Source organism: Puma concolor, chromosome B3 (assembly GCF_028749965.1).
Source record: "Puma concolor isolate L17-30 chromosome B3, mPumCon1.1.hap2, whole genome shotgun sequence".
NCBI lineage: Eukaryota > Metazoa > Chordata > Mammalia > Carnivora > Felidae > Puma > Puma concolor.
The window spans coordinates 129,359,244-129,369,172 of NC_141672.1; positions in this window are offsets into that span (position 1 = coordinate 129,359,244).

A 9,929-nucleotide genomic window follows, 5' to 3' on the forward strand; every position below is an offset into this window, starting at 1 on the left:
TATTTTTAGCTTTAGTGCAGGCATTTACATAAGAGTTACAGAAAATGAAATCTAAAACCAAGAGCTAGAAAGGACTCATTAATTTAAAGGACTCATAAATTTAAATATTTTTTTAATCACTGTATTGTCAGAAATTGAAATTGGTTAATTTTAATTGACTAATTGATACAATTAGTCAAATCTCAGCTGAAAGTCATGAATTGGGGGATTGCTTATAAAAAGACATCCAGCCCAGAGTTATGGGGGTCTTCTGCCCCATGGGTCTCTGATGTGTTTCACTTGGAGCCACTGTCCTGAGCTTTTGACCTTGGAACATCAGTTGGCTTGACATGCTTGTTTTGTTCCCCTTAGTTGGATGAATAATTTATAATCTCTAAAATTCAGTGTACTCTTACATAAGCTGTGTTTAAATATAACCATTATGATGTCTTGTGCACACTCTGTTAATTTTTTAAATGATTATGAAAGGCTTAAAAGGATTTTATCTACAAAATTCATAGGGGTGATAATTTAGTAGATTGTCAAGAGTAGTTTAAGTTCTTAGGAAGCTTTTGTTTTGTTTTGTTTTGTTTTTGTATTTGTCATCTTCCCTTGATGTATTTGAAATGTTTGAGAGAATCAATTGTCTTAAAATTGTACTTTGAAATAGCCAAGGGAATTTGATTAAATATGTAAACATATTAAATGCATTAAATGCATTAACTCAAAAAGGACAAATGAAAATGATAGTTCTTATTTTGATTAAAATAATAATTTTTTAAGTTTATTCATTTATTTTGAGAGAGAGAGCACACAAGTGAGTGAGGGAGGGACAGAGATAGAGGGAGAGAGAGACTCCCAAGCAGGTTCTGCACTGTCAGCGCAGAGCCCGTTCAGGGGCTTTGAACTCATGAACTATGCGATCATGACCTGAGCTGAAGTCAGACACTTAATCAACTAACTGAGCCACCCAGGTGCTCCGAAAATCATAAAATTTGCAAATAAAGTAAGAGTGTAAATTAAGCTTAAATATTTAAGAGAAACAAGATTTTTACCTTTGTAACTAGAATCATATAGTATGGATTAAAACAAGTAATTTAAGGATTTCTTTTTGTGCACAAAATCCCAACTTGGATAGTAAAAACTGCAACTCAGAATTAACCAATAACAAAAGGGAGAGTGTGGGCTGTGAATTAGTCACTAGGATGCTTTAAGAAATATCTGCATTCCTAGCCAGGTCAGTGAGGTACTGCCCACACCCTGCCTCTCTATTCATACACAGCACACAAACTGGCAGAAGAATAATGCCAGAGGACTGCTCCTTGGAGAAGGAAAACCTGCCTGGAGAGGGGATCCATGTTTGAGGGCAGGAATCAGAGCAAGAGGCCAAGCAAAGCTTAAGATAACTCCAAAAATGATTACGTTGGACATTAAAGTGGACAAAAAGAGTGAAACCACTTAAGTACTCCATTTACAGAATAAAACCCTCTTAATTTTGACATGTGGAGTTTCCAGGATGTCCACTTTCACCACACCCACCATCCTCAAACCTGCTGAGTATTACCCTTGCCCACTGGCACAGAGGCCACATTTAGACCTCCTGGTGCTGGGGAAGCCTTTGGGGAGCTGCAAGTGTGTTTACTAATCATCCTGATTTTTCATTCATAGTGATGAACTGACTCAAGAATTACTAGACACTGGATGAAAATCAGCAGCATTAAAAAGACCAAAGTGATGAACACATTATGCTAAGTGAAGGAAGTCAAACACAAACAAATACTGTACAATTTCAGTTATATAAGGCTCCGAGAGTAGTCCATACCCAGCTTGGTGCATATCAGGATTGAGAGAAGTTCATACAAGCTTAAGAATCCTGTCACAAGAGAGGCGCCTGAGTTGCTCAGTCAGTCGAGCATTCAACTTTGGCTCAGGTCATGATCTTGTGGTTCATGAGTTTGATCCCCACATCGGGCTCACTACTTTCAGTGTGGAGCCTGCTTTGGATTCTCAGTCCTCCTCTCTCTCTGTACCTCCCCCACTATTCTCTCTCTCTCTCTCTCTCTCTCTCTCACAAAAATAAAATAAACATTAAAGAATTCTGCCACAAGAAGGAGCAAGAAGTGTGGAACAGGTGTATCCATAGAAGATCTGAAAAAGCCTGAGAATCTCTAATAGAGAAGGTGTTTCCCAAAGTCGGTCAGTAAAGACTGAAGGAAGTGACTGCTACTTCAAACGTTAAAACAGCAACACAAGACTTAAAAGAACATGAAAAATCAAGGAAACATTACACTACCAAAAGATCACAATAATCTTCCTGTTACTTGTTATCTAAGACATGGAGATCTGCAATTAACCTGACAAAAATTTCAAAATAGCTGTTTTAAGGAAGATGAATGAGCTACAAGAAAACACAGAAATGTCAAAGAAATCTGAAAACAATACACAAACAAAATGAGAACTGAACAAGTAATTACAAATCATAAAAAAAGAACAAAATGGAAATTGTGGAGCTGAAGAAAACAATGTAATGAAATGTGCAATAGAGAACATCAATAATAAAGTGGATCAAGGGGAGAAAGAATCTGTGGATTAGAAGACAGAACCTTTGAAATTAAATAGTCAGAGGAGAACAAAGAACATAGAATGAAAAAGAGGAAAGAAAGCTATGTGATCTGTATGATACCATCAGAAGAAACAATCTGAGAATTACTGGAGTCTCAGAAGAAAAGAAGGAGAAGGGGCCAGACAGCCCATTTAAAGAAATAATGGCTGAGAACTTCCCAAATCTGGTAAGATATTTGGATATCCAAGTTCATGAAACTCATAGGTCCCTCCCAAAGCTCTGTGTAAAGAGATCGTTTCCAAGATACATTATATAAAACTGTCAAAAATGAAAGACAAAGAGAATCTTAAAAGCAGCAATAAAAAGAAATTGTAACTTACAGGGGAACTCCCATAAAGCTATCAGAAGATTTCTCAGCAGAGACTTTATAGGCTAGGAGAGAGTGGGTGATATATTCAAAGTGCTAAAAGAAAAAAAAAACTGCTGGGGCCCCTGGGTGGCTCAATTGGTTAAGTGTACGACTCTTGATCTCAGCTCAAGTCATGATCTCACAGTTTGTGAGTTCTGTGCTGATGGTGCAGAGCCTACTTGGGATTCTGTCTCTCCTTTTCTCTGCCCCTCCCCAACTTGTGCTCTCTTTCACTCTCAAAATAAATTAACTTTTAAAAACCTGCCAAGAATACTCTATCCAGCAAAGTTGTTCTTCAGAAAGGAAGGAGAGACACTTTCCAAGAGAAACCAAAGCTAGAAGAGTTATCATTACTAGACCTGCCTTTCAAGAAATGCTGAAAGAAGTTCTTCAAGCTGAAATGAAAGGGTACTAATGACTAACATGAAAACCTATGAAAATATATAGTACATTGATAAAGATAAGTATATAGCCAAATTCAGAATACTCTAATACTATGATATGGTGGTGTGTTAAACACTACACTCTAGCACAAAGGTCAAGAGGCATTATAGAGGCAGAGCCCACCCTGAGCAGAGAGATTGTGACCAACAAGGTACCTCCCTGGGTAGTACACTTAGAATTTCAGCATCAAGCCTCTGTGGTTTGAACTGTGTCTGTGAGCATCTACTTTATCCAGATTCGTTGTTTGCATTCATTAGTAAGATATGTCCTAAAGGTATCAGAAATGCCTAAGAGAAATCATTTTGGGGAATGAGAATGCTCTAAATGTTTCCATATAAATTAATGGCAATCGCTTTTTTGTGTTGTACCATTTCAGCTTTTCATAGAAAAGAATTTTCATAGAAATTCTCTACATTCAGATAGTGGGGAAACCTGTACCTAAGTAAATTAGCAAATACTAGGATCTGAAGGGAGAAATAAACTAAAATACAACATTATTAGGGAACTTCATAACCTACTTTCAATGATGGATAGGTCATTCAAACAGAAGATTAATTTTAAAAACTGTTGGCTTGAACTATACTTTAGATCAAATGAACCTAACACATTTACAGAACATTTCATCCAATAGCCTCAGAATACACAACCTTCTCAACTATATATGGAACATTATTCAGGATAGATAATACGAAAGGTCACAAAAAGTCTTAGCAAGTTTAAGGAGATTGAAATAATACCAGGTATCTTTTCTCATCAAAGTGGCATGAAACTAGAAATTAATAGCAGGAAGAAAACTGGAAAACTCACAAATAGATGGAAATTAAACAAACACTCTTAAACAATCAATGCATCAAAGAAGAAGTGAAAAACTATCTTGAGAAAAACAAAAATGGAAGTACAACATACTAACACTTATAGGATGCAATGAAAGCAGTCCAAAGAGGGAAGTTCGTAGGAATAAACACATTTAAAAACTCTTAAATAAACAACATAACTTTACACCTTAAGGAACTAGAAAAAGAAAAACAAATTAAGCTCAAAGTTAGCAGAAGGAAGGAAATAACACAGATCACAGAGGAAATAAATGAAATAGATACTAAAAAGACAATTGAAAAAATCAATAAAACTAAAATCTGGTTCTTTGAAAAAAATAAAACTGACAAATATTTAGTTAGACATTGGAAAAAAGGGGAAAACTCAAAATCACAAATGAAAGCACAGACATTACAACTGACACCACAGAAATTATACACTAACAAATTGGATAACCTAGAATAAATGGATAAATCCCCAGAAACATACAACCTACCAATCATGAAGAAACACAAAATCTTAACAGACCAATAGCAAGTAAGGAGATTGAATCAGAAACTAAAAAAAAAAAAAAAAAAAATCCCAAGACCAGATGACTTTACTGTGAATTTTACCAAACATTTAAAGAAGAATTAACACGATACTTCTCAAACACTTCTAAAAAATTGAAGAGGAGAGAAAACTCCCAAATTCATTTACAAGGCCAGTATTATCCTGATACTGAATCCAGATAAGGATACAAGAAAAGAAACCTATACACCAATATCCCTAATGAATGTAGATGTAAAAATTCTTAACAAAATACCAGTAAACTGATTACAGACTCAAATGTAAGACCTGAAGCCATAAAACTCCTAGAGGAAAATATAGGGAAAATGCTCCTTGACGTTGATCTTCGCAATAATTTTTGGGTATGACACTTAAAGCAGAAACAACAAAAGCAAAAATAGACAAATAGGACTACACCAAACTAAAAAGCATCTGCACATCAAAAGAAACAATCAACAAAATGAAAAGGCAACCAATGGAATGGCAGAAAATATTTGCAAATGACATATCTGATGAAGGGTTGGTGTCCAAAATATATAAGGAACTCCTACAATTCAAGAGCAAAGAAGCAAACAATTCAATTACAAAATGGGCGGAGGCCCTGAATAGACATTTCTCCAAAGAAGAAGTTCAAATGGTCAACAGGCATATGAAAAGGTGCTCGACATCACTAATCATTAGGGAAATAACAAATCAAAACCACAATGAAATATCACCTTACACCTGTTAGAATGGCTATTATGGAAAAGACATGAAATAACAAATGCTGGTGAGGATATGAAGAAAAGGGAACCTGTGTGCACTGTTGGTAGGATCATAAATTGATTTAGCCACTATTGAAAACAGTATGGAGTTTTCTCAGAAAATTGTAAGTAAAACTATCATATGATCCAGCAATTCTATTTCTGGGCATATATCCAAAGGAAACTAAAACACTATGTTGAAGAGATACCTGCACCTCCATGTTTGTTACAGCACTATTTACAATAGTTAAAACATAGAGACAACGAACAACTGTATATACATACAAGGGAATATTATTCATCCAAAGAGAAGGAGGAAGAGGAGGAGGAGGAGAGGAGGAAATCCTACTATTTGTGGCAACATGGATGGACCTTGAGGGAATTATGTTAAGTGAAATAAAACAGACAGAGGAAGACAAGTAGTGCATGAGCTCACTTACTTGTGGAATCTAAAACAAAACAAAATAAAACAAAAACCAAACTCATAGAAAAAGGTCAGAATTATGGTTAACACAAGTGGGGGTGGGGATGTGGAGGAATTGAATGAAGGTGGTCAAAGGTACAAATTTCCAGTTATAAGACAAATAAGTACTGGGGAGATAATGTACAACATGATAACTATAGCTAGTACTGCTATATGGTATATTTGAAAGTTGTTAAGAGATTAGATCCTAAAAATTCTCATCACAAGGAAGAAACCATTTTTTTTTTATCTATATAAGATGGTGGATGTTAACTAAACTTATTGTAGTAATCATGTCATATTATATGTAAGTCATTATGCTATATACTTTAAACTTAATACAGTGTTGTATGTCAATTATATCTCAATAAACCTAGAAGAAAAAGAAAAGAAAAGGTACTCAACATCACTAATCATTAGCGAAATGCAAATCAAAACCACAATAAAATATCACCCCACACCTGTTAGGATGGTTATTATCAAAAAGACAAAAGATTACAAATGTTAGTGAGGATGTGAAGAAAAGGGAACTCTTGTGCACTGTTGGTGGGAATGTAAATTGGTTCACCCACTATGGAAACTAGTATGGAGATTCTTCAGAAAATGTAAAATGGAACTATAATATTATTCATAAATTCCACTTCTGGGTATATACTTGAAGGAAATGAAGGCACTATCTTAATTTTTTTAATGTTTATTTATATTTGAGAGAGAGAGAGAAACAGAGAGACATATAGTGTGAACAGGGGAAGGACAGAGAGACAGAGAGGGAGACAGAATCTGAAGTAGGCTCCAGGCTCCAAGCTGTTAGCACAGAGCCCGACACGGGGTTCATCGCAGCATTATTTACAATAGCCAAAAGGTGAAAACAACCTAAGTGCCCCCACTGATAGATGAACAGAAAAAGAAGATGTAGTATGTGTGTGTGTGTGTATGTATGTGTGTGTGTGTGTGTGTGTGTGTGTGTGTATTCTATTTGAACATTACTTTTAAGATTTTATGAGTGGCTCTGAGCCATTGATCTACTTGGAGAATTAGGGTTGTATTACAACACAATTATGCTAAGAAAAACATGTAAAAATGGTTAATGTAAAAAAATAGTGTAGTTGAGATGAACTGACTGTTGATGAGACAAATGACCCAATGAAGAAATAGCAATAGAATTAACAAGGGATGTTTGTTTTTGGATACCAGTCATCAAAGTGATCTTGTGGTGCCTGCAAACTTGTAGGAAGGGGAAATGCACCGAAAGTTCCACAGCACGATAATTGGGGGCTCATCATCTTTAGAAATAAGTTTAGAGTCTTGCTAATAGAGAGAAAATTTTTTCCATTAATGAGTTTAGGTTAAAGTTTGCAAATTCATGCCCTGAGGTCTGTAATGGGTCACAGACATCTTTGTTTGGTCTGTATAGTAGTTTAAAAATTGTGAAATTTCATATAAAAATCTGGCATGTTTTGGACAAACACAAATCATTCCTTCATGTCAATCACTGGAGCTGGGTAGAAGTTGCTCTTCTTGGATAGGACTTGCATGCTCCAATTTGCCAGTTAGCATCCCTTCTTATTTTGAAACACTTGGCTTCCTTTATGGTCTAACATTACCTACCTGGCTTCTGTAAGCACTTGCGTTTGCAGATGGTGACTATTCTATTCCCAAAGGGGGGAATAGATTGTCTAGTAAAGGAGCCAGAAGACTGGGCTCTTGTTGATGGGAAAACTGAAAAGGAAACTCAAGGTCAGAATCCCCATTTATTGAAGATCATGATACTAGAATGCACACTGAGTCTCTACGGCAATGACAGATATCATAAAGGTAGACTTTCTCTTGAAACTGTAGGACTCAGAGAGGACAAAAGAGCTACACCTCTTTTTTGGAAGTGGATGGAAATTTCAATTGCTAGGGAGAGAAAAGTGGAATTTTTGGATTGAAAGACTTTTAAAGGAGATGACTGTTGCAGGCATAAATCTGAGGGTAGATAAACCCTTATCAGGACTAGATGGAGCCCCTAGCAGAATTATAGGTTATTTTTAAAATTCTCTAAATCAAAAAATGTGCTAATGACTATACCATTTTTTCTTTCATTAAACATTTTGCAAAGTTTAAAAAGACCTTTAAATCCAGACCTAAGAGTATAGTTGCTGAGTCATTAGATGTGCACATCTCCGACTTTGATAGAAAGTTCCAAATTATTCTCCCTACATCCCACTAGAATGAACCTTATACGTGGTTCTACAGTCAACTGGTACTTGTTAATGTGAGGCTATGTACTTGTTGCCGATCTGATGGTTTTCAAATGATATCTCACTGTGGTTTTAACTTGCATTTTCTTGGGGCACCTGTGTGGCTCAGTCGGTTGAATGTCTAACTCTTGATTTCAGGATTTCAGTTTAGGTCATGATCTCATGGTCCTGGGATTGAGCCCAGCATCCAGCTCTGCGTCAGACTTCACACTGGGCATGGAGTCTGCTTAAGATTCTCTCTCCCTCTCTCTCTCTCTCTCTCTCTCTCTCTCTCCTCCCATCAGCCCCTCCCCAGCTCACGTGCACATGCATGTGTGTGCACACACACTTTCTCTCTCAAAAACAACAAGCAAATAAACAAGCAAAACCTTTCATTTTCCTGATTATTAACAGAGTTGAGACTTTCCTATTTTCTCTTTTGTGAATGACTTATTTTTTTCAATAATTTTTCTATAGTGTTAGTTTTTTCCTATTGATATACATATATTCTGAATTAATCCCTTGAAGTTTATATGTGTTGTGAAGGTTTTCTCCTAGTTTACACTGACTTTTTACTTTTTTAAGTGTGTGTTTTGATGAGAAGTTTTATATTTTCATGTAGTTCAATCTATTAACCTCCCTCCTTTATAGTTTGTGCTTAGTTTTTGAAATATCAAGAGCCATTTGGCAATATTTCAACTGCTTTGCCTATATGGCACAATGCATTTTATATACATATATACAAATATGTCAAAATAACAAATATGACTGAATTATACAGCTGTAAGTAGCTTTAAATATTGTAATTAAAACTGTACAATTAAAATAAGCATGCTGGCCAATGGTTTTTAAAAAGTTTCACTTTGATATTTATTTAGCTTTTGAGCTACTGAAATCAATGGCCAGAGTGAAACAATTATCTGATGCTTGTGGGTGGCGACCTTGGAGAATCTCAGCCTCTTTCATCCCACCCTATTTTAGTCCTTAATAGCAGATATTTATCTCAATTTTAGATTTTATTATTTTCTTTAAAGTCATAATCTTAAAAAGCTTAAAATAGTGCTATGTTTCATGTGGAATAAAACTTCATATTCTCAGCATGTTTTCTTTCTTAGTGATTTCCACTTTAGCCTTAAATATAATTGCATAAGCTCTTAACTAAATTGTTGTTTTTATTTAGTGCTATGTAAAAGCAATAGGAAAGGGAAAATACAGAGTCCAAATTAACCATAACTACCTCTATTTTCTGAGGAAGGCAGCATACTTCATATCAGCAAAAAAAGAAATCTCTCATGATTTTATTTATTTGGGTCCTTTCTCTTTTCTTTTTGCTAAGTCTAGCTAGAAGTTTATCAATTTTGCTAATTCTTTCAAAGAACCAGCTTTAGTTTTGTTTCTACTGGGTTTTTGTTGTTCTTGTTGTTGTTGTTTCTATATCATTTATTTCTGCTCTAATTGTTATTATGTCCCTTCCTCTGCTGGCTTTAGGCTTTATTTGTTGTTCTTTTCCAGCTTCTTTAGGTGTAAGGTTAGGTTGTATATCTGAAACTTTTCTTCCTTTATGATTAAGGCCTGTATTGCTATATACTTCCCTCTTATGACCACCTTTACTACATCCCAAAGGTTTTGGACAGTTGTGGTTTTATTTTTATTGGCTGCCATGTATTTTTTCATTTCTTCTTTAATTTGCTGGTTAACCCATTCACTCTTTAGTAGTTCTTTAGTGTTTTAGTGGTTTCGTGTT